Here is a 27,057-nt window from a genome sequence, read left to right on the forward strand (position 1 = left end):
TGACGTGAAACGTGCCGGAAGGGGCGTTCCAGGTCTTGCAAAGTTCCTCATGCACTTCCGGTAAACACGGCACTGGGGGCGGGCGCGGCTTGGAGCCGCGCTCAAACCCGAGGCGCCATGTAGCCAGCCGCGAACGCCGGGAGAGGCAGTGCGGGCACTGCAACCCAACACTCACGGCGGCCCGGGAAAGCATGGCCGACATCTCGACATCCGCTTTTTCCTGGGCTCGACCCCCCGAGGGAGGGAGCCCGAAGAATCGTCGGAGTCGGATGGCAGTACGTCACCCCCCGATGCTGCAAGAGACCTCTCATCATCACGCATCGTGTCCGAATACGTGATTGAGGAATAAGACGGCGGACCGTCTTTTTGGGGAACGGTCAGACGAGCGAAACGAGGTGTGAACGGTCCGTGAGCCGTGGCTGGCGGATTATCGCTCACAGTAATCCTCATCTCACCCTCGCTGCTTGCCATAGCGGACGGCAGGGCCGTAGTCCTGCCGCCACGGAACGGGGAGCAAACGAGGTGGTGGCTGAGTCCCGTGGGAACACAGCCACCTGTGACGCAACGTCTGAATCGTCACCGCCCGCAGTGCGGGCAGGACGTATCCACAACGTCTGCCCCAGCGTACTGGAAGCAGGCATTGTGTCCGTCCCCCTCCTCGATGAGTGTGTTGCACCCATGAGAACAGCGGGACAAGCCACGCTGGAGAAATTTGCTCTTTTAGAAAAGGAAATTTGCTCGAACACCTCCGGAACTGCCGAGACGCCCAGGGGAGAGTCACTGCAGGAAGGGACCGTCCGCTGTCCACGTCGTAGATTCCAGCAGAAAGAATGATCACCCAGATCGTAGAGAAGCTCACCAGATGCGTAGGCTCTGAAGAACAAAAGGTGAATGAATGAGCACGCCGGCTTCCCTCTTATACCCGGACATCCGGGGAGGAGCCCGGCATGCAAATTTCATTCGCCAATTTTCATTGGCCTTTTCAATATACTCAGAAGATGATAGGTTCTCAAGACAACCCCATTCTGTCGGTTCGACACAACGTCGAAGAGACCGACAGAAAGGGAACCCCTGTGTTGCAGCAGGTGGTTTTATCTCCTCTATTGCGTCTTTTTCTAGTAGCGTTTGAATTTCTGTGGAAAGAATTTTGTGTCTTTCTGGGTTCGCTGTAATTGACGGACGAATCCCAGTGTTCATGCGGGGCCGGCGACGAAACTGTAGACTGTAACCTTGAGAAATTGTGTTTAAAATCTATTGATTTGTTGTTATTGAATGCCAATAATGAATCTGTGAAATTGAAAACTTGTTCGTCACCGACCCTAACAAGTCAACGCTGTTTATGGGTGGATTTCGTTTCTTTGGGGGGGGGTCGAACATCAGAGGACACCACATGCCTCCAGCGATTGCATGGTCTGGCTGAAGGCCCAAATGAACAGGGTTGTTAGGCCCTATAAAATCTGTTTGGTAGTGGGTCGCGCATTGGAAAGTCATGACGCACGGAAAGCATACCCCGGCAGGACACATGTAGCGGATAACTAGGCACCCTAAATTATGCGTGCTGATTCCCCAGCTGGCTTTGCGCCTCTGAAGCAACAAGTCTACGGTCTAATGCCTCTTGAGCTGCTGTCCCAAACACCTGACCGGGAATCAGTGGGAGCTGATGTAAAGCGGTTCTACAAGATTCAGATGAAGGCGCACTATCCAAACTTGACGGCGCGCCTGGACCAACAACCCCATAGCTTTCCCACATTGACCCGCTATAAACCCACTGACCGTAAAGCTACATTAACCAGTTCCATAGTCGTGTTATCTGGTAAACTGAGTGAGGCATTGATTGCTAACAATAAGTGGGCAAGAGTATTAACCGTCCTTCTTAAACAGGCCATTGAATTGTATATTTTGCCTATTACGTTGTCCATACGTCTACATTCCATATTCGGGCATCTCGGGACCTGTCTTAATGTTTCATCAGGCAGTACAATCAAAGACGCCATTGCAGTCTCTACTGGAGGCACTGGACCCAAACCTAACGTGCCCGGTTCCTGCATTGTTGCCAACAGACGTGACACACAATCTAGTCTAGTTGAGTGGGCAGATTTAAATGCTTGAGAAAATACCTCCGTAAAATCTAAAGATTGTGGCACTGCAAAAATATCAGTGCGCGGAATAGACTGGCAAAGACGATTCGTATGCACAGTTCCTGAGGTTGGTTTGGTGTCTATACCTAACATCGTCAAACCTGTCTTTACTGTCTGAACTACATCCTTGGACAGTAAGCCCTCCCTCACTACGATTGTCCCCATCATCCCCACTGTCAAAATCCTTATCTACAGCTAATTGGTCTACCATGAACAGCGAGTCTGAGGCTGCCACGGAGACATAATCAGCATCGTCTGGAAGTGTTTCATGACCAGGCTGTGAGAGGGACTGAGCACCAGACTCTTCCATGCTCGATTCCGAAACCTCAGAGGCTGGCAGGGATGCAGTTTTTCCAGGAACTCCTGAATTTTTCTTATTCCATCAGCCAATTCATCAACTCTATGAGCAAGATCTTTTTTGTCTTTTTTCTTTTGACAAGGAGCGGAGGCCGAAGCTTTCCTTTTCGTACCTCCCTCTCTATTCATACTAAACCCCACGAGGCGAGTGTGTCGCACTCTGATAACTGCATACAGGCTCAAGCAACGGCTTGAGATGTGACGCGAAAGAAATTAGTCCTATTAAATTAGCATCCTATTAGAAATTAGCGCATTCCAGGACAAATACCTTAAAAATGTCTTGACAGCAAACATCAGAACAATGTGGTAACCTTGGTATAAGCGGAATAATTGACTCTGGTCCGTTGAATTCTTAGAAAATAATGCAACTCCGAGGTGGTGATGCGACCACGACGTGCAGCGTCCTTACATATTCCTTATCACAGTTTCACCAAAAGGCAAACTCAAAATATTTGATTTTAGATAACATTCTAAGTTTCTGTTGAAAGAGGCTCATCTGAGAAATATGGGGCAAGTATGACCGTAGGCTAATGGAGTTATCTTTATTGTTTGTCAGGATACTCGCACAATGCTCTCTGGGTCCCTGCTGCATTCATTGCAATTAGAGCTAATTGTGTGTCACAGTCATTGCAGTTAAATGTATGGATGTTGATTTAGCCTGATAAACAGATGTTAATTGGATTTCATTTAGCAGGGGGATAACTTATACCCTGTTCATGGGCCTAAATGATTTTTGAGGATCGTAGGACACTTGCTCATTATTCTCATGAGGCAATTTATAAAAATTAAATTATTCTGTATTTGGTTTGGTTTTGCATTACAATGCAACTCTTGGGAAAAATGTGTTTGTGATATTGTCCTGCATTTTCACAACAATGAGAGTGTGGCCTGTGATGGAGTGGTACTAACTTGTTTTACCTGAGCCCTTTGTGGTACATAGTCAAGCAACCGATAAATCAAATCATCCAACAAAGATTAATTAAAAAAGTAGGCAATGAAAAAACTCCTCAAGTAGCTAGTTACTAGTTACGTTGTATCTGATTATACACAATTCATAAAATTAATATTAATGCCAATACTTTAATATGATCTTTTAATCAATATATTTAAGTATTATCATAAGCAGATACAGTATACTGTATACACACAGAGACTAAAGAATAGACAAACACAGAAGAGACAAGCATTTCTGTAAATTTCATCTAGTCCCAATGTCATACACAACTTATTTAGAATAAAAAAGTGAACCTGCAGGGTTGCATTTACAATGCATTTAACTAAACTCAGAGCATTTCCTAAGATGTTCTAGAACAACTGCAGTGCTCTCTTATATGAAATACAAATTGATTTTAGACAAAACTCATGTTTTCTCATGTTATCACGTGTGTGTTGTGAAAAGCTCTAAACAGTAAACAGTGAACCACACGCCCATCAACAAATTTTCTTCCTTCTGTTCTTCAAATGTATATTTTCTGCACGTCTCTGTGTCTAACAGGTCCCGCGCATGTTGCTGTGTCTGACGAAAAGGTCGCATGGGCGCGCAAATGGCAGGCATTTATCATTGCTGGCAAACAATATGACCGATTTGCAGTTTTGGTTTGAAAGATATATTCATATCCACTTCATCCAACTCTCTTTGTTTCCGCTCAGGGTTGCCAGGTCCAATAAAAATTTCCAGCCCAAAGGCAACTTAAAACCCGCCCAAAACAAATAAAAACTAGCCCAATTCTTTCTCGTGTCCAATCACAGTTGACAACTGTGTGATTACCACAAATTACATTAAAATATCTGTTTAGCGTTACTTTTTATTTATTTTACTTTAGTCTTTAGATTTAGATTATATTAGCTTGGCTTGTTTATATGTATTACATGTACTGTATGTATGTATTACATACTACACCCTGCACATACCATATATGAACAAAATAAAATGACTTGTACTTACATTACAAGCCAGAACATAATTTTATTTTACGCACGTGAATTGTTTTTTGTGAATGTACATTTATAATTTTCCCCATTTACCTGCCATTGTTCACACTTGTTGCTTTTTCATCCGCGCCGTGCACTAACAAACCGCCTCAAGAATCCAGGTAAACGAAACGCACTTAATGATGACGCAAGTCGCAAGATTAAACGTGGCTGTCAGTATGTCGGTACACGATCCGGGATGCCCGCACGATCCGTTCTGCGCATGCGCATAATGACGTAGTAAACAACTTCACGGTTTCCCTACACTATTGGTATCAAGCATGCTGTCGGTACACGATCCGGGATGCCTGCACGATCCATTCTGCGCATGCGCGTAATTACGTAGTAGAAAACGTCATGGTTTCCCTACACTATTGGTATCACACATGCGATGAAACACTTATGCATATTTTTGTAGGCTACATTGTGTTTTTCATTTAACAGTTCACGGTGGGTCTATTTTGATGTTTTTAAATGTAGCTTACGCTATGCATTACGGTGTGTTTACGTGGTTGCCAATCCAAAATAATAAAGGAGTTGTTACATGAACATACACGATTTTGGTTACATGTGGAATAAAGTCTGAGTCTTTCTGTCACTGCAAACCTTCAGTTTCCTCCATACTCCCCTTTGCGATTAATTGCTGTATGGCATTAGGCCTACTTAACTTGCCGTGTTTCGATCTGAGGTCAGTATTATCAAAGACGGTTTGTGTCGTTTTTTTATTAAAAGCTGCTAATATTAGTTCACTTTAAATTGAGTAATTTTGTATTAGTATGGATCTATATAGGCTAATATATCTATCTATATAATCTAAATGAGGAAAATAATCCCTTCAATGGTGTTTACAGAAGACAACAAAGAACATAATATGCATTTCTGCCTAGACTATCTGCACTTACATGAAAGAACTACAAACAAGTCTGGGGAAATGTTACAGAGTATTTCAAACTGACAATGGAAATGACTTAAAAAGAACGCATAGTGTGCACACAGAAGTAGTGCTGACTCGAGTCCGGACTCGAGACGTTTTTTATGGTCTCGGACTTGGACTCGTTGGTATTTGAACTCGGACTTGTCTCGTACTTGGTCATTGGTCTCGCAAATGTTCTAGTCGGTCTCGTCCGAGTCCAGCGATATATGTTTTATTTTCTCCTTCAAAACAAAACATTGATAGAGCAATATTCTTGTGATCCGAAAACTGTTGCCGACTCTCGACTCTAGAACGAGAGCTGCGCGTGCTCATAAGTTCTCTTTTCACACAGCAGTTCAGTTCAGTGTGTGCTGTTGTTGTAATTAAATAACTCCGGTATATTGGTTCAAGTCCGCGGGACTGTCATGCACGCCAGAAAGTGAATAACTGAATTAATTTGTGGATAATATTAAGTGTTTACGGGAGACGTTAAACGGGAACGATTCAGCTGAACTGGTTTGACCGGTTCACTAAAAAGAAAGAACCGGTTCGAATGAACGATTCGTCCGCGGCGCGAACCAGCATCAATCATTCATCAGGCACGATGTCAGCGAGCAGCGGCATAATACAGATTGGTTTTACAAGCCATAATAAATGTATCGACAGTGCTCTTAAAAGGAAACTTTTTGCAACAAAACTTTCCCCGAAACATGTGGGACAACATCCAATTTCGTAAGACACCTGCAAAGGCATCACAAAGAGAGGTAAGTTAATGCCATGTTTCAGAGTTAGCATTGCATTTGAGTATTTTAGAAAGTTTGGAAAGTAGGGCTTAAATATAAGATTGATTGTATTTTTATTGTCATTGTGATGTCACATGTTTTTTAAGGATGGGCACCGACGTGCTTATGAACGAGCCGTGGAGCCTCTGCTCTTTCTAGCGGCTCCTCTATCGAACACACACGTGCACGGGCAGGCGCGCACACGCACGCACACACACACACGCACAAAAGTGTTCATTGCTGCACAACTTTGCTGTTAGGAGGGCTGATAAAAAAGTTCCTTAAAGTAATAAACAGTTACACTTCGGCTTTGTGACTTTAGTGCTATACCTATATAGTAAAAATAAAATGACCTTATTTTATCTGCTTTTTGATCATTACAAACAATAATGAAAATGATTATCTTAGAATAGAAGATATGCTGTCTCTTGCATAACATAAATTATCAATAGTTAAATATGTGGTCTTGTAGTCATGATTTTTTTCTGTCTCTCTTGACTGTCTCAATTGGACTCGGTCTTGACTTGGACTCGAACCTCTCTGGACTCGGACTTGACTTGGACTCGAACCTCTTTGGACTCGGACTTGACTCGGTCTCGACTAGTCCTGGTCTTGGACTTGTCTTGGACTCGACAATGGTGGACTTGACTACAGCCCTACACAGAAGTGACATGAGACTAGAGGTGGACAGTAGTGAAAGTCGCGGTTTTGATTGTAAATGTAATGAAGTAAATGTATCGCATTACTACTCTCACTGCATGTGATTTCATTTTAGCCAGTGCATTTACTAATGTTAACAAATACAACAAGTGTTACCCGATTCTTATATTTACTACCACATTTTAAGTGTTAACTCTCATGGTTATAGACATTTCACAGTAATCCTTCCACGTTTGAAGTAGATAAAGTAGACAAGGCTTTAATTGGTAGCTCTGTTCCAGAAAATCCAATGCAAATCCACTAGGGTGTGATTGGAAACCACAAGCTTGCTATAATTTCTCACTAGAGACACACGTCAGATCCGAGTCTCTATTAACACAGACCACTCTCCATCTCTCTTGCCAGGTTGCAAGATCAATGAACGAGCCATGTCACAGTGTCAAAATCAATACTAAACTCATAGACATGACTTTGGAAGCACAGCATCTTATTAAGGCTTCGTCTGGGCACAGATAACCTGTTTCCCCTCAGGGAGTGTGTTTTTGGGTTTACTTTATTTAATGCGTGGTTAACAGTTCTCCAACAATGTTGTGCTCTGACAGGTTGTTTATACCTGACATTGTCACACTGCTATAATGAGATTTGGAGGCAGTGATGACCCTGTGAATAATGAGGAGACCGTGAAAAACAAGTTGTCCTTTGATGAGTTGCTGGGGTGGATCATCTCTCTGTTGTCAGATATTTTGTTTTGATTGGTATTGAAGGCAGCCTACTGACTCTATGTGCTAAAAAGATCTCATTGACATGTGGGATGTTTCAGCTTTGTCATGAGGGCCTGTTGGTTTCATCTCTGTAAAGTTTTGCTTGGCTTCTGTGTGTAGGAGAGAATTGTGAAATAAATAGAAATAAATCTCTTACATGAGAATACTGTAAATTAATTAACAGGATAGGTGATCATGTGCTGTCATAGTGAAGAATAAACATTGGCCATGAGATTTAATCAAAAGGCTTTACTGGCATTATATGACATTATGCTAGTCCTTAGATAAGTATGATAGACATTGCTATAATACAGAAGTGTAAAAAAATTACACAATATTAATCTATTACAGCTGTATACAGTACAATATTTCTTCTCAATATTCATAACAAACACTAAGTCAGACCCAGTGCTGGAACTATCACCGGATGAGCAGCAATCCCTCCACACAGCATCACATTCCACTATATGGCTCATCTGTGACAGTTTCATGGGACTGTGCCTGTTCTCCGTTCCACCCGGCTGTCCCTTGCATTGAGAATGAATTGTGCCCTAGCAGGTACTTTATTCCGAAGAGAAACCCTCTCCCACTTCTGCTGCTATCTGTCTGCCCGTGGACTAGGTATCTTCACCTACAAGACACCATATAATTGCTATTCAGTTCAGGTAAAGTTAATGAAATTTAAGAAAAGAAATGTGCACTGGTTCCTATGATGAAATCGTTAATGGGCAAGAATGACTAAGTAATCATAAAAGTATGTAATATCTTTCATATAACAAACAAAAAATCAGATAAAAAACTAAAATATTGTACTACAGTATATGAATATATCTATAATGCAAAAAAGTTTAGGAACCACTGCCTTAACTCGTGATCCAGAGTTTTACGAATTGGCTTGACCTTTAACAGTTCATGTGCCTCAGAGATTTTTTTATTTTTGTAGGCTTACCCAAAAGTAAGCACCGTGCTGGTTCCCTCAACCGAAAGCCTATGGATTTTTCCCATAGACTTTTGGAAGATCGCCAAAAATAAGCTCTGTGAATATCAAAGGTTTATGATGTTTACACGTTTTGTCTATCAAGATAATCTTTACAAATGAACACCACATTGTTACTTTTGAAGCCGAAATACAATCGGCAGAAGTAAAAAGCTAACACGATGCTATAAACAGACTACACTTAAGGTCACCACCACCAACCCTCTGACTACTCTATCAAACTTTATTTAAAATGTGTTCCCTGGTAAGTAATCACTCCGTGAATGAATACGCATCTACGTTTTAAGAGATTTGTGCCAATGTTGCATTATTTGTGAGCTTTATATGCATGATGACATCTAATGTGGGCCTAAGAGTGAATTGTTCATTTGATAAATTGTAATTTAATTATTCGTTGTATAATATTTGGTTGTTTCTTTTAAAACCATGCTGTTTGCTTTTAACCTAGTTATATTTAAGTTATATTTATTAAAATTTCTGTTTTCATACAGAAAAACGCATGCTGTAGATGCCCATAAAACTTAATACAAAATAATCACAAGTTTAAAACATTATTTCTAACATCATGTACAAGAACACATGGGCTAATACAATAAAACCTAAATTATTGCGTACACCGAGCTGCAGCAGACACATTTGTAAACGACTTTACTTATACCCATGAAAATGTATCTCAAACCCTGTTGCACACCGTTTCCAGGAAAAAACGTTTGAGCTTTAAGGCCTGTCCACACTGGGACGATAATCGCATGCACTTATCGCTTGTTTTCGAGACGTTTTTCGGCGTTCATACCCAAACGATTTTCCGGCACCGTACGGACCACTGGGTAAGCATTATTCCCCCTGGGGGAAAAACGCTGCAGAGGCCACTACCTACCGTAGGGAGGAATTAGTGGAGACACCACATGGTCTCACCATCAGGGGAGAACTCATGGGAAGAAAGTGCGGACAGGAGTTAACCGCAAGGTGGTAGTCCACCTGGGGAGGTCATGGGTTGCCAAGGTGGGAACCATTCATGAGGATACATCAGACGGAACAGCCCACGGAGGGGGTGTTACCACGTCTGGAGCACTAGGTCCGGTTAGAGCTATGTGGAATAACTCAACTGTTCCCCGGCCTAAGGGGCCAGGGCTGCTCTGCCCAGCCTGTCCCCTGGAAGGGTGCTTAGTGATGGATGGAATGCCTGTTCTTTACCCGAGGGGAAAGAAGTGAGGCGGGATCACCACTGCTCCCCCCGGAGGGGGAAGGGCTTCCGCAGGCGTACGCCCTACCGGCTGCCGGTCCCACACCTTGCCAGGATGCGGGCTGACACCGGTTCCGCGCGTAGGTATTAGAACCTCACGGAGTTGTTAGGCATAGCCCAACCCGCAGCTCCGCATATGTCTGCCAGAGAGGCGCCCTGAGCCAGTGCCCATGAGGGGTGTGCCTCACCCCCACGGGCAAGGGGCGATCTTGAGATCGGTCTGCTGTAGCGACGGCATCCACGATCTAGTGCGCCAGCCTCTGTTTGGAGACAGCCCTCCCCTCCTGCTGATCTCCAAAACAGATAAAGAGCTGCTCAGAGCTTCTGAGGCTCTGTGTGCGGTCCAAGTAGAGGCGCCGTGCCCGTACTGGACACAACACGGATAGGTTGGGTCTTCCTCCCCGGTGGGGAGCGCCTGCAGGTTCACCACCTGGTCTCTCGGGAGAGTGGTGGGAACCTCGGGCACGTAGCCGGGGCGGGGTCTCAAGATAACGTGAGAATCCCGGCCCCGAGTTCTAGGCAATCTGTGGACACGGAGGGTGCTTGTAGATCCCCTACCCTCTTCGAGGTGAGAGCCCTGCGGAAAGCCGTCTTTATCAAGACTGAGAAAGAGCGACAACCCCGAGAGGCTTGAAGAGGGCGGGGCCTCTTGAGGCCCGCCACCTAGGTCGCAAGAGGGTACGGAGCGCGGATAAGGTGGTCACCCTCTCGCGACCTTTAGGAACCTAATGACCAGGTCATGCTGTCCCAGAGGCTACCCAGCACTTGGGTCATGATGAGCGGCCGTAGCGGCTACATACATTCCCAGTGTGGAGGGGGAGAGGTTACTCCCCCGTCTCTCTTGAGGACGGGACAGCTCGTACCCGACCGAGCAACTCCGCGGGTCTTCTCACCGAGAAGAGCACCAGGAAGAGAAGAGGCACCACCTATGGGCGTATAGCCGCCCAGTGGCCGAAGCCCTAGCCTGAGTGACGTCCCAACCGCCCGGGGGTGGGTCACTCAGGATATCCTCGTCCCATCCAGACATGGAGCCAGGTTTTGCCTGGGATGCCGTAACGTGCCCCTTCCCCTGGGGAACCAGGGGGAGAGGCCAGGGGGGAGTTGTTGTCAGAGCCTCAGCTCCGAGAACCAAGTCCTGGTTAGGCCAAATGGGCGTAACTAGTACCACTTGATGCTCCTCTTCCCTGGCCTTGCACAGGACTTGTGCAATGAGGCTCACTGAGGGGAAGCGTACTTCCACTTGTCCCGCGGCCAGCTGTGCGCAAGGGCATCCGTGCCGAGGGTACCTCGGACAGGGAATACCAAAGTGGACAATGGGAGGAGTTCGGGGAGGCAACAGGACCACCTGTGCCTGGCCGAACTGCCCCAAATGAGCCGGCTGCGCGGGGAGGGAGTTGCCACTCTCCGCGAGGCGTCGACTGACGAGAGAGCGCATCGGCTGTCTGATTCAGGACGCCTGGGATGTGTGTGGCTCACAGGGAGCTGATCACCTGCTGACTCCAGAGGAGGAGGCATCGGGCGAGTCATGTTAGCTGCTGTGAGTGCCACAGCAGCTGTGCTGTCCGACCGGACCAGCACGTGCTTCCCTGCACGAGAGGTAGTAGCCTCCTCAATGCAAGTAGCACAACCAACAACTCTAGGCAGTTGAAAATGCCAATGCAGGCGGGGGCCCGTCCACCGCCCCGACACTGCTTGCCCATTGCACACGGCACCCCAACCTTGCAGGGAGGCATCCCAAAGGGGACCCCTGTCCGCAAGAAGGTCATGGAGACCAGGGGGTTAGGGTGTGTCGGCAGAAAAGCGTGTGACCATACGCCTGCTGCCGGTGTGCCACGCTCTCCAAGGAACTTGACTCTGCAACCAGTGTTGGAGCGGTCGTATGTACATCGACCCGAGGGGGACCACTCCCGCTGAGGATGCCATGTATCCCAGGAGCCTCTTGTTACAGGGGGACCGCTGACTGTCTGATCTTCAGGCAGTTCAACACTGATCGGGCGCGCTAGTCAGTCGCGCTGCCTCTGGGAGGCCGCGAGGGTGCGGGCTTCCTCGTCGCGGGTCTCGCGCCCCCCACCGGGGGGTGAGCGGGGACGCTCGTGAGTCGAGTTCCATACCGAGAAAGAGGATGCTCTGCACTGGGGAGAGCTTGCTCTTTTCTCAGTTGACCTGTAGCCCCACTGATCTAGGTGCCGGAGCACCAGGTCATTGTGTGTACACAACCGATCTCGAGAGTGTGCCAACTTGAGCCAGTCGTCGAGATAGTTTAGTACCCTCACACCTCCTTCCCTAAGGGGAAGGAGGGCGGCTTCCACGACCTTCGTAAAGACTCGTGGAGACAGGGACAGACCGAAGGGGAGGACCCTGTACTGATATGCCCGTCCCTCGAACATGAACCGTCGGAACGGCCGATGTCGAGGGAGGATCGAGACATGAAGTACACGTCCTTCAGGTCGATTGCCATGAACCAGTCCTGACACCTGACGGACGTCAGGATGCGCTTCTGCGTAATCAACCTGAAAGGCAGCTAATGTGTAAGTGCCTGTTCAGAACACACAGACCCAAGATAGGGCGCAACCCCCCGCCTTTCTTGGGGACAATGAAGTACAGGCTGTAAAACCCGCTGAACATCTCGGCTGGTGAGACGGGCTCGATCACTCCCTTCACCAGAAGGGTGGCGGCCTCGGCCCGAAGTACGGGAACATCCTAGCCTCTGACTGAGGTATATCGGATGCTGAACTTGGCGGGCGTGAGGCGACTGGATCGCGTAGCCGAGACGGATCGTCTTCCCTAGCCAGTCTGACAGCCTGGGAAGCCAGACAGGCTCCCAGAATGAGACGGGGACTAAGGTACGATCTTTTTCATCGTCCCCCCGGGGGGTGGTTCGATGGCTAGCAGTACGGATTCCTTGCCGTGGGAGGTCCCCCAGGGAGGAGATCGGCTCTGCTGTTTTTCCTGCCTGGCGACTGCGCAGTTCAACGCACTGACTGTCTGACTGAGAGTGCTGAGGGCTGGTATTTATACTCGACATTGCGCTTCTCCATGACGCAATGTCGAGTTTGCCGTTCACCGTCGTGCAGAGGGTGAGAGCGGCTGAGGTTCCCCAGAGAGAGAGGAAACTCTCCTTTTTTTGAGAGTAAGTGGGCGCTAGCCCCTCGGAGGGGGCCAGCAGATGGAGAGACGGGGGGGTGAGCGGGGCTGCTGCGGCTCGACAGTAACACCAACCATCCCCCCTTGAGAGACGGGTACATCGAGAAAGCGGACCTTCTCAGCGTTACTCATCTGCGCAAGGATTGGCCAGAGGAGTTTCTCATGGACCACAAGTGTGGACACCGTCCGACCCAGTGCCCGCGTGGTCACCTTGGTCGCCCGTAGAGCGAGGTCGGTGGCGGCGCGGAGTTCCTGCATAAGCGCTGGGTCGGTCTTACCCTCGTGGCGCTCTCTCAACGCCCTGGCCTGGCAGGAGCCATAGCGTGGAGAGAGGAGGCAGCTTGGTCCGCCGCAATGTAAGCTCTCGACACCAGAGATGCCGAGACACCACATGCTTTGGACGGGAGTCTAGGTCGAGCCCCCCCAGGTGGCCGCCACCTATGGGCACGAGTGCACCGCGGCGGCATACTCCACCTGGGGGACCCGACGTATCCTCCAGCCGTCTCAACCTCGGTGGAAGAGAAGGTGACAGAACTTTGTTTGACGTGAAACGTGCCGGGAAGGGGCATTCCAGGTCTTACAAAGTTCCTCATGCACTTCCGGTAAACACGGCACTGGGGGCGAACTTCCTGCTGATCTTACGGGATCGCCACGTCTTCGTCCGGTTGGACAATATGACGGTGGTGTCCAACATACATCACCAGGGAGGCCTCTCTTCGAGGTGCCTTTTTTCGCTGGTACTTCGTCTCTTGGAATGGGCCCAGTTCAATCTGGGCTCACTGAGAGCAACACATGTGCCGGGCAGACTGAACCAAGGAGCGGATATGTTATCTCGGAGCAATGTCCCTTCAGAAGAATGGACTTTCCACCCTTTGTCAGTTCAGAAAATCTGGGAGATCTTTGGCAAGGCAGAAGTCAACCTTTTTGCCTCAGAAGACAACGCTCATTGCCCAACTTAGTTTTCGAAGGGCAGGGACGCCTTGGCCCACAACTGGCCTAACCGACTCCTCTACGCTTTCCCCCCGATCGCTCTCATACCGCAGACGATCAGGCAGATCAGAGAACAGGCGCACAAAGTGCTGTTCGTAGCCCCACTTTGGAAAAATCAGCCTTGGGTTGCGGAACTGTCTCAGCTGCTTGTAGCAGCCCTGCTATTCCCCTGAGACAGGACCTCCTCTCTCAGGCAGACAACATGATTTGGCACCCCCAGCCCGAGCTCTGGGCTCTGCACCTTTGGCCTCTCAATGGGATCCTATGGACCTCCCCGAGAGTGTCATGAACACTATCTCTCAGGCTAGAGCTCCGTCCACAAGACGGCTCTATACCCTCAAGTGGTCTGTCTTTTCCCAGACCACGGCACCGACCCAGAATCCTGCGACATATCATTGATACTGTCCTTCCTGCAAGAGCTGTTGGATAAAGATCGTTCCCCTTCCACGCTCAAGGTCTATGTGGCAGCCATTTCGGCTTCCCATGCCCCCATAGCAGGCCAAACGGTGGGTAAGAGATACGGGATACGAGTACTGCATTCCTGGACGTGCTTACAAGCTGCACCTGGTCATCGCTTCAATCGAAGTAACCCGAGGATCCTACGGCGATGTGCCTGCTTATATAGCCATAAACCCCACCCAATTTGGCGGGCTCCATCGCCATAGGTTCGTGCAGCTTCACTGCCATTGGTTCAAAGTTTTACTTTGCCGTGCAGTGTTCACTGCATTATTAAAAAGCTCACCGTATCTCAGGGAACCGAGGTTACGTTAGTAACCGAGTATGTTTTCTGCATAGCGGGTTTATTACTATGCATTTAAACACATGAAAACAGGTTTCTTTTATAAGCTGATCTTTGATAGATATCCATTTATTTTGTGCATGTAAACACACTCATTGGCGCCATTTGTTTAGTCATGAGGTGTTAAACGTCGACAATAAACGAGCGCGATTATCGTTCCGGTGTGGAAAAGCCATGAACTTGCCCCTGTTTTTCAGTTTCTGCACGTGACGTTTGGCAGAAAGCCTATTGCACACGATGAATGTTATATAAAGGTTTTTGTACTGTCCCGTAATGTAGGCTATTACTATAACTTATACTTTTTACTTTTACTAAGTATGAAGGTTCGCGTTTTACAAAAGCAAATCCCAAGCTCCGCCCCTCTGTTTTACTGCACTTGAAGGCAGCAATAAATTTGCCACCTTATTTTTGCTATGAATATTACAATTTTGATGTCATGGAATGTGTTATTATGTTATAAGCATTGTATGTTTGACATATTTTGAAACAATAACAAATAAATTAATTAATTTGCCACGTCACGCATAACCAATCAGATTTAGGCTCTCAAGCCAATTATCTTTCAATCTCATTTGATTGCGTCATCAGACTGCTCAAACGCAAAAGTCAAGACTTTTCAACTCAAACGCTGAGAATTATCTTAAATATTGTTCGCCAATAATTCAAAGTAGAATACATAAATTTGCCATAACGGAGCTGTGAGGGGTAGAATTTATATATTGGTAAGTAACTTGCTCTCATTTCATCTATAGGTGTTTGTTTGTTAGCTGATTGTGTGAAATGTTGCTTTTGTTTACTTTTAGTGTTGGGTTGGTGATTTGAATGATTATGTCTTATATTGCAAAGGAATTTGTTAATTTAGACGAAGTTTCGATAAACACCACCAAGCCTCAACTCTCTTTTTCAAAATCCATTTTATGTCACAACCATCCCTGCTGAGAACAAACATCTTTGTAATTCAAGTGGATTTAATAGTTTAAATGGAAACTATAATGGTGTCTGTGGTAATGCGTTGGGTTCTTGGTGTGATGTTGTCTGTAAGATGGAAACCGATATACCACCATTAAATCCTACTGGAATAAGACCTAAATCACACATATTGGAATTTTGTAATGGTTTTAATGGCAAACAACTTGTTCATAATTGGTGTTTGTTTAGCAAACCATAATATTTTTCTTAGCCGTTTACTAAGCACTTTAAATTCTAAATCTCCTAGAGATATTTCCGTGTTCTGCTTTTCCATGTTTACATTTACATTAATGCAATCACATAATAAACAAATGCAGTATTGGGTTCTTATGTGAGTTTCCATAACCGTAGTGCTGTAATAGATTAAACTAGTCTAGATTCTATAGCATTTCACAAGATTCAAGTGTACTTGTTAACTTTCACCCTTATCAGCACTGCTTGTCCTCAGCCAGGCCTCACTGGGTCAGTTGGATAAATCAATAACCTATTCGCCGAGCTAAATCCTATTTCTAACCCCCGAAACGCCCCGAACAGAAGACCAGCATCTTTCTCCAACCTTTATTAAAAGGAGACTGTGGTGCATGTAGGTGTGGAAACAAATAGCCACAATTTAGAAATTGTGCTCGGATGAGACGGAGAGAAATCTGTCTGACATGCAGAATCTAATTGAGTCTCTAGAGTATGATGTTCTCCGAGTCTTTCTCTAGCCCTCTGATGACTCTTAGCTGCAAATAATACACTGATAACATCGCACAACATGAAGCAGGACCATGGGTGCGTCCGAAAGAGGCGTTTTTCATTCGTAAGCAATTTGTTTCAGTCAACCTTGTATGATGTAAATGTTCGCTCGGATTCCTATGGGTACTTTCCATAACTAATAATGTCTGGAAATGTAGAAGTTGTGGCCTAATTATGAATTGAGGATGTGTTGAAGCCATTCAGCATTTTAGTAATTACTCTGTCTAGCTGGCTGTTGTGTTCTGTTGTGTCGTGTGGTAAGTGTTGCATGCAGACAATATCTTCTGGAATAATTGTGGTTCCATTTACACTCAGAATAGAAGTGCTTGCTTGCTTGTTTTTTGAGTCTCTGTAGATGGAGCTGTTGGCCTCAACACTGCAGTGAAACGTGTCCTCAGGAATCCAAAAACCCACAGGGCCTGATTAATTTAAGTGTAGCAAAACAGACTTTTAATCACTTCACGACTGATATGGTGAACTGGGGAAGGAGTAAGACATATCTAAGGAACCCTTAGAAAATGATAGTTATCAGGGAAAGGAGTAATAATTTAATATTCTGCCAGCTGGAGAAGACTTATGGATGTCACATTTTTCATTCTGTCATTGTTGTTATTGAGTGTCACTTCTTTGGGATTGTAAAGATGTATGAGGTAATTTCATCGGGTTGTGTTATTGTGCTGTTTATGCTTTTGTTATGATATAACTGACTTTAGAGACATTATAATGGTATAATTGATATTCCCGTCAAGGGACTGGGATAACCATAAATGAAAATTCTGTCTTCATTTGCTCAACCTCATGTCTTGTCGTACCTGTATAAATTATTTTGTTCGTATGAACACAGAGAAAGATATTTGGAAGAATGTTAGCAATTTTCAATTCTGTGACATCATTGACTGCCATAGGAAAAATTAAATGGTAGTCAAAGGTGCCCCAGTACTTTTTGTGTTCTTAAATTCTTTAAAATATCTCACTTTGTGTTCAACAGAGCACAAAAATATTCAATTTTTTTCCCTATATGGTAGTGTGGATGTTGTCACAGAACTGAAAATTGCTAACATTCTTACAAATATCTTATAATAAACAGAACAAAGAAATTCATATAGGTTTGAATGAAACAACATGAGGGTGAGTAAATGATGACAGAATTTTCATTTTTGAGTGAACTATCCCTTTAAAGTATGATGTAAAAAATCTGCCGTTAGTGAGAATACCTCATGTATTAATTTTAACCTTTGAAATTTACTTAAACATACTGTCCTGTTTTGCTTGTATAGCAAAGCAAAAGTATAGTTTTGAAAAAAAGTATGGTCCACTAAATATTAACATAATGATTTATTTAGAAGCTGTTATTGTGCTGTACTTGTAAGTTTAGTTTGTTTTAACTTTTCAGTTTTAATAGTTTGTTGAGAGAATATCCTTTAACGCAGTGCGTTGGTGAATTGTTTCCTGTATTCAGAGAAAGTTGTCATCACCTCCAAGAAGGTCTATAACACCTGGAGTTCATCTTCTTCATACTGTAATTGATGCTTCTTCATTTCCTCACTCCTTTGCCCTCCAGCTCATGACCTGGAAATTTTTTAATTGCACTTGGAGGACGGATGATAGAGGGAGCATTCTGAGAAGACTTCAGTAAGGACATTGAGTGCATCATCGTCTTTTCATTGACACATGCATAAATCCCCCCCCCTTCACATTTTGCTCATTTGAGAGAGTTTTTAACTTTCCTGGTTAATTAAACGATACATTTCACATAGAACAGCATGTCTTGCTATAATAAAATGTTTTAAAAATGTTTGATGATCGCATTGAGGTAATTCAGCTTTGCAAAGACACAGCTTTCAAGTCATGCCTCCTCTTTGCATACCAAAGCATCAGTATTCAGTTTCATCATAATGAACGGTTGCTTGCACACACCATCCTTCGCTCAAAATTGGATATAATTTGGGGTAGGCCTGTTGAGCATTAAGTGGAGTGCTTTCCACCAGTACACCAGTACTAATATTTTGTGCAAATGATTTTGTGTATTTTGTACATTACTGTAGGTCAGTTAAAGGAATAGTTTACAAAAAAATCTGTCATCATTTACTCTTGTTATTTCAAATCTGTGTGAATTTCTTGCTTCCGCAGAACATAAAAGAAGATATTTTGAAGAATGTTGGTAACCGAACATTGGCAGTACCCATTCACTTCTATTGTATGGACACAAAACCAATGCAAGTCAATGGCTACCGCCGTCGTTCGGTTACCAACATTCATCTTCACCACTCTATTCTATACTCTATAATAGACTCTGTATCTTTTACTCAGTACAGTAGCTAAAATCATACATGCTTAAAAAAAAGGTGCTTCAAAAGTTTCTTCGATGCCATAAAATATGTTTTGGTTCCATAAAGAACCTTTAACATCTGAAGAATCTTTCTGTTTCACAAAAGGTTCTTTGTGGCGAAAAAAGGTTCTTCACAATCCTGGAGTCAATAGGACTTTGCAGAGAGACAGAATTGATCCTTTTCATGTTTCACTGTAACTGTATGTCATTCTAAATTAGAATAATCACAAAACGTTAATTAAATAAAAATTGACTTATTCACCGGGGCCCTCAACATGACTTTGTTGAAAATGAGTACAGCGGCATTTAATCTACAGGATTAACCAGAAGTCAATGCTACATAACATCTCACAAAACCCAGATGATGATGATGTTTTACAGTATATCCAAATGAGATTTCATACGTGTAGGTTAAAAACCATCTCTATGGTCAACATAGCAAAACAACAAACACCAAAATAAGTATTTTTTAGGGGGAGAACAAGATAAATAAATGATTCTGAACACAATATGGTCAATACTGCATATTTTTCAATGGATTTAGTGCTTTAATGGAGACAGACTGCTGCAGGTTTTAGCATAATGATGCGTAGGCAGTCATCACCCATGGTTAATTCAGATGACCTTTTCTCATGTTTTCTGTCATGTAGAGCAGGTGTAGAATTGTAAATGCTCATTGCAGAAATGTTCAATTAATCTTTGCAGCTAATGCCTGTTGCCAACTGTCTTAGAGGTTAATAGGCACTTTCCATTAACAGGGAACAAAATGGGGCCTGAAACTATAGGTGTGTCTGAATTCGCCCCCTATCTCCTATATAGTGCACTATATCGGGTGTCAGCCATTTTGTAGTGTTGTCCGAATTCTGAGTAAAAAACTCATTCCCTACATTTGTTCACTACTTTTTACCCACAATGCATTCTGATTTTGAGTGTACATTCGATGTACTCATATTTCCCATGATACAACGCGAATAAACCGTCTGGTTAGAATCAGCTGGAGGAGAGTGACCGTTAATGCCACGAATGTACGTTTATACACTTGTGTTTGTTCTTGTTGACAGTTATTTTCTACTTTTGAGATTAAATGAATGTTATATTTAGCAGTGTTGTATTTTAAAAATATTAAGTAATTTTTTAAACGTAATAAATGTAATAGTAAATAAACGTGGCAGACATTTGTTTTGTTCTCTTTATTAAAAACGAATACAATAAACGTGACAAATTATGTAAAAATGAACTTTATCATTTTACAAAACAATTCATAAAGCCACACATGTATAATATAAGCGTTATGACGAATGTCCACGACAGTATTGTCAGACGCAGGATATATTACGTCAGTGTCCGAAATTGTTCACTCATTTTCATTCACTTCTACCCATATAGTGGACTATTTAGCATTCGCTAGGAAATAGTGAATGAGTGAACAAGTGAGCGAATTCAGACACAGCTTTAGTCTTTTTTTTTTCCAGCAAATGGTCAGGCTTTACTTGTAACAACTCCACCACTGTTAGCCACGACCCCCGCATCAACGCCATCTCCTGGCCATTCCCGTTTCCTTTCACTGGACCTTTAATTTCACGGACTACACTCCCCATGATCCGTTGCCCGTTAAAACCATGATTGCAGCCGCACCTGATTCACGTTCCCTTGGACACTATTTATACCCCGTGTTTTGTCATGTTTTTTTTGTCAGGTCTAGTTGTTAGTTGTCTAGTGCCGAACTTGCACCCGTAGATGTTACGCGTTTGTGCTGCACCTGTTTCACCCCATTAAACCTCATGTTACCAGCAATTCCCGTGTGGCATCGTCCATCAGTCTGGCGTGGTTACATTACTTTCAGAGAAAGATGATTTGTTGAAATCACAAGGTAACATTTTCTCGTTTTTAGACATATCAAATACAATTAGTACAATTTTGCAACCCTGGTGCGAAAATTTGAAATACTGTACTGTGCATGAGTAACAGGGTTGACAATTTACCCTACTAGGTGCTTGGAGGGTTGGGATCTTAAATGTCAACAGTTACTGATATACCTGCAGAGCCGGCCCTCCCTATAAGCGAACTCAGCAGCTGCTTAGGTCCTCGCCGCCACTAGGGGGCTCCCAAGAGCATATGCAATTACAGCTTTATTGTGATATATTCACAACACACATCCATTTTCTCACGTAGGGCCAGACCTAGGGTTGGGAATCGAAAATCAATTCCAATTTGGAATCGGAATCGAAAGGCTAGGAATCGGATCGGAATCGAAAGGAATAGGAATCGGATACTTGAGATTAAAATTTGAATTCCTCTTATCAATTCCTGTGTGCATGTTTTCAGAAAAGTACATGCGTTGCATGATCTGCTGATATCTCAATAAAAGCCCTTATGAAAATTATCGATATTTTTTACTATAGTGAGCATAGTTTAGCTATAGAATTTGCATTAAAGCACAGGAATCACAAATTTACCATAGTTGCATTATAGGAACTGCAGTTTAACCATGATGTAGTTCAACTATGCTAATACAAATTGTAATAAATCAGAAAAGGTGTGTTTCTATGTGTAAATATACACAAAACGGTGCTCATAAATAAATATATATATATATATATATATATATATTGCAAACAAGTCAATAAGCAGGCTAAATGACCATACAGGTTGATATCTAAATGTTTTACTTCAACTGTGGAATCGAAACTGGGAATCGATAAGAATCGAAATCGATAAGCAGAATCAGAATTGGAATCGGAATCGATAAAATTGAAACGATTCCCAACCCTAGCCAGACCCACAATTTTTTCTGTGGTGAGTGTCAAAATTTGTGAAATTACTGACAAAACGCAACATTGCAATATAAAAATAAGTGAGGTGGCCAATCAAATGAAAGGAGGTGGGAGTTACTGGTTACAAAGCCTAGCAGTGACCAATCATATCAGAGAAGACTGATACTGTCACGTCTTTTGCTGTTCAGCAAGACGCTTCAGTTTTAAAGTTGAAAGAGTGCTTTGCAACACACGACATACTGTAAGTGACTAAAAACATCCCATATTCGACAACTGTTTAGTGTTTAACTATAGAAATGTTGAACATCCGACAGTATTCATTGATGCAAACGAAAAAATGCTGATTCAGATGAAAAATATGTAATTTACGTGATTCGTTAATTCCGCGTTTTATTTGGGATAAGGTTAAGAATAATTGTGTGCATATTGTAAATTAATTTAATGGTTATCAATACTCTAAATAAAAAAATAAAAAAAGATTAAATCATCAAGGGCTGTGTGGCTTTAAAAGGGTGTTTTATAGGTTGTGGTTAAAATAAAAATAAAGATAAAAATGATTTTTAAAATAAAATCTTTGCAAATAGTTAAATGCATTGAACAACAAATCCCACAAGCTTTGTATGGTCTGTGCTTGAAATTTAAAGGGACAGTTCACCTAAAATTGGAATTATCAAATGTTTTGACAATCACAATACACTTGTAATGCAAGGTTTATGCGTTTTTGTTTTTATGACATTCCTACATCCCAAACACAGCTACAACTAATAGAATTTGGTGTGTTAGGCTTAGAGTGTGTGTGCAAATAATCAAACATTGACAATAGTCGATTGTATTGGGGGCACAGGGGGACCCCCAAATAAAATTCTGATTAGGGCCCCGTAAAGGCTTGGGCCGGCCCTGTATACCTGACATACATTTGTGAAATATTTCATAGTTAGATTATTTATATTATATTTTTTAATTATTTTGAATAATATAGCCTAATATTTATTTTATATTCCAGTAATTTGAGGAGCAGTGTTAAGTCATTAAGGTTAATTAAAGCGACTCAATGTAGAATGTCAAAAATAATCAATAGAAACTGAGAAAACAACTTGTTACTTCTCATTTAAAATGGATAAAACCATGCAGTAACAGGGTTGCACAAATATGTGGGGCACAGCTAAATATTATAATATGAATATATTGTTGTCTTTAAGGAGTTGTTTAATATACACGTTTAACAGACTGCATCCAAGTTCTCATTTTTATAAATAATCCTAGTTGTTGGGTGCAGTTAAAAAGTTCAAGACCTGTAGTAGGACTGGCCAAAATTACCATGTAAAATTATGCAGGGTTAATTTATGCTAGATAATTTAGTTGATCTGTAATTATGGGATGCCAGTACGTCTGGAGGGGCAAAAACATGAGTCGCTTGACCAATTAGGAGCCAGTCCTGTTTGTCCATTTGACAGGTTTTTTTTTTTTTTTTGGACCTTTGTCTGCTAAATATATGTGTTGCTGGCATGTGCTCTTTAAAGTGAAGTCTGCATAGATACTACAGTAATACAATTACATTTGTGCATGAGTGTGTTTGTTCATAGCTGATAGAAGTAACCTCTCCCCAGGGTTCTGTGCCCTGAGACCTGAAGTGGAGAAGCCAAAGTGTGCCTTTCTGCATTTAATGGACTGAGAGAAATTCTGGCAGAATGAATCCATGAACCTTAAGGTGATTTCAGCAACAGTGAGCCAGAGCACAGTAGCTACATTTGGCTTGGTGATCTACCCACAGGACACCTACATAAACTTTCTGCAAAAAATGAAATTGTTTGTTTTGTTGTGTACCGCAAGCCTATTCTCTTCTGTAGCATGCTATTGGGAGCATATTTTTTTTAACGCGCGCTATTTAAATTCAGGATACAAATTAAAAAAAGGATTGGTTTTGACATGTAGGACTTGAAGTGTGTCAAGTAGTTTACAACAAATATACAAGCTAAAAAAAATCTGCATTAAGCATTATTTCAAATACTGTGCCTACAATACTGCAACATATTGCAAAAAGTGTTTTGCTATTAAAAAAAGTATTGTAATGTGTACAACATTTGTGTAGTATAGAAAATAGCCATTAAATTAAACATATAATTATTTATTTAATAATTTTATTTATTTGACAAAATCAAGATCTTGATCACCCTGCCCGCTTTATGTAAGGGATAATGTACAGGCAGCCGGTTGTTATCGCAGAAATAAGCCCCGACAGTGTGATCAGTCTTGTATCACACTGGAGGGGCTTATTTCTATATTAGCCGGCTGCTTGTACATTATCCCGCTTATTACACGACTACTTGCCACATGAGAAAAAAACTGGACATAAAATGTGAATTTGAAATATTTTATTAGCTCATTTTTACCGAATGCAGACCTTCTGCGAGGAAAAGCTGTTTAGTGTTGGTTTTAAAGTCTGAAACGACATTCAAACGTCATGAACAGGCAAATTGGTTTAATCATTTGTAAACATGTCATATATGTTATTAAAAGACATATGTATGATTTATTTTTGTGTAATATTAAACTGCCCCTCTCAAAATTATTTGCAGCATCCGGGTTACAGGGTGTTATTAGTTTTGAGCGGTTGTTATTTGAAAATAACAACCCTTGGAATGTCGCGACTGGCCAATCAGAATCAAGCATTCAAATGAGCCGTGTAATAATTTGTGAAAACAGATGGCTTACCCCACGTTATTCAACATTCACTGTGAATCAGAGAGATGTGCATGAATCAATATTGGTGTAAATGAATTCATCCAGCATCCAGATGACATGGAGCGGCTATGTCTGCCCTGTCAGATCATTCTGTAATATGAAATACAGCTCAGGAGGAGAAAAGGCGACCATTTGCGTAATACCCGGATAGTGTCATGTGTCCTGCTGAAATATGCCATTAAGTACATCGGTGGTTCTCTGGAGGCTACTCGAAATGCTTGGATTTGAAGAGGTGAGGTGATTATTTTTCCTCTCGCATGAAAATATAAACATTAACATTTTCATATATTTTCGCATAAGCTTTAAAGCAAGTCTCGTGATAATGTGGGCAGAGAGCTGAATAGGTCATGGTATAGAGCAAAAGGTTATTATTGATGCTAGTGGGCTGCTTTGAGAAGGATTTATTGCATGGAGAACAGTCATATGGTCAAACTTAAAGTATTTTTATCCCATCAGTGACAAAAAAAGAGAAAGTGTGTTACCTACTTCTAAGCAAACCATTATCATCAACCATCAAGATTTCATGATCACTTAATGTACTAAGTTACAATACGTTTTATTAGGCAGACAATATTGCTGTTATTGATTGTGGTGCATCCTTGCCATTACCAAAACGGTTTAAATAAATATATAAAAGCAGCAGGTGTGGTCCATGCTGAGACTGTTATTTACTTGCTATTTGTGGTAAAGGTACATATTCCACAATGAGCACTACAGGCACTTACAATGCATATAAATAAACACACTACACCAGGCACATCACCTGCTAGCCATTACTCTACCTCCCACATAAGGTGATGCAGCAAGGATTATATGGGACACAAAACAATCTTTTTTATTGATAACAGCAGGTAGATGGCTTTTATATAGTCATCGCTGAACACAGAGCATCAGTTCTTCGTATCCACTGTGCAAGCTGTTGCAGTTTAATCAAAATAGAGTTTAGAATAGAGTTTGATGAAAAAATTTAACTAAATAGCTAAAAAATTATAGTACTGAAAGACGTAGTGTATTTCTTTATTTCTTGAAATGCACTCTAACTACATAGTGGCAGTATAATCTGTTATTCAACTAAATGTGCTATAACATTGATATGTAGAGATATGGTTTACAGTAGTGTTTTCTTTAATTCACATTTTCTAAAATGGAACACCCAAACGGGACTCTACACTCTTAACCCGAATTAGTTGACTTTACTAGAAATTTGCGTGGAAACCCGTTGCACTAAACTTTTTTAGTTTTTGCGCGGGATGAAACTAAACATAATAAATTGAATTAACATAAAACCTTTGGTGGGTGCAGTAGACAAATCAATTTTGCATCAGCTCTCTTCGCTAAAAATCATTAATTCCCATTATTTAATTTTACTAGTTTTTCATTATTTATTTTACTTATTAATTTTACTATACGTTTTGTATACTAAAATGTAAAATAAAACAATAACAATGTTTCACAATAACAGTTCCCTTTCTGTCGGTCTCTCGACGTTGTGTCGAACCGACAGATGGGGTTCATCCCTGAGAACCAATCGCTTCCAACTACTTAGAAAAGGCCAATGAAAATTGGCAAATGTAAGGGAAGTTAGGTAAATCGTGGACAATTGTCCATTCATATAGATTGCCATCGGTCGACTAGGCAGACGAAGGGCTCGTATACCTGAATTGGACTTCAAATTCTCGCTCACTCTTATTATGATTGGGACTTTTTTCCCTTATCGGAGTTTAGGGGCCATTTTCCTGGAGAGGCATCGTACGGACACCACAAGGGGTGGCAAAGTGCTGCGGGCATGGACCCTCGCGCCACAAAATGCCTATTCATCCCCTCACCACCTAATCTTCATCACCGCATCCACTAGGAGCCTTCCGCTTCCCCCTGACCGCCTAACTCTGCCATAGTCTTCCTCACGTCCGCAGCGCGCCTAGACTTGCTAGTTTGCTGCCCCTTGCTGCCTGTTCGTGGCGCTACACCCAAAAGATGCCAAAACATCTCGCTCGCCACCCTTGCGTCCGCAGAGCACCTAGAGTTGGTAGATTGCTGCCCCTTGCTGCCTATGCTTGGCGCGACACCCAAAAGATTTATTTATTTATTTATTCATTTATTTATTAGATATTATTTATTATAATGATCGTGCTTGGTCTATAAACACCATGCACTGTGCTGTGTTTTACCTTTCTGTGTTTTTCTTATTTGCTCCTGTAAAGCTGCTTTGGAACAATGCACATTGTGAAAAGCGCTATATAAATAAAATTGAATTGAATTGAAAAGATGCCAAAACGTCTCGCTCGCCACCCTTGCGTCCGCAGAGCGCCTAGAGTTGGTAGATTGCTGCCCCTTGCTGCCTATGCGTGGCGCGACACCCAAAAGATGCCAAAACATCTCGCTCGCCACCCTTGCGTCCGCAGAGCAGAAAGTTGCGTCACGTGACTCTCGACGTCATACCGATAGGGCTTGGTCGGGAAGTGAACTTAAATATTTATTCTTATTTTACATACATCTCCCTGCCTCTAGTGGTTCTCTATGGGCCCGCAAACCCCCTCGCGCGTTGGCTCGGGTATCCGACGTCTTTCTGACAGAAACCTCCCCTAAGCACTAACGAGCAAGGTCACGAAGGACGCCCGGCTCCTCTAGGGGGCGCCACGGCCGTGAGGGAGAGAAAAAAGAAAGAAGGGCGGCGAGCGAGACGTTTTGGCTTCTTTTGGATGTCGCGCCACGCATAGGCAGCAAGGGGCAGCAAACTACCAACTCTAGGC

Source organism: Triplophysa rosa, linkage group LG4 (assembly GCF_024868665.1).
Source record: "Triplophysa rosa linkage group LG4, Trosa_1v2, whole genome shotgun sequence".
NCBI classification, from domain to species: domain Eukaryota; kingdom Metazoa; phylum Chordata; class Actinopteri; order Cypriniformes; family Nemacheilidae; genus Triplophysa; species Triplophysa rosa.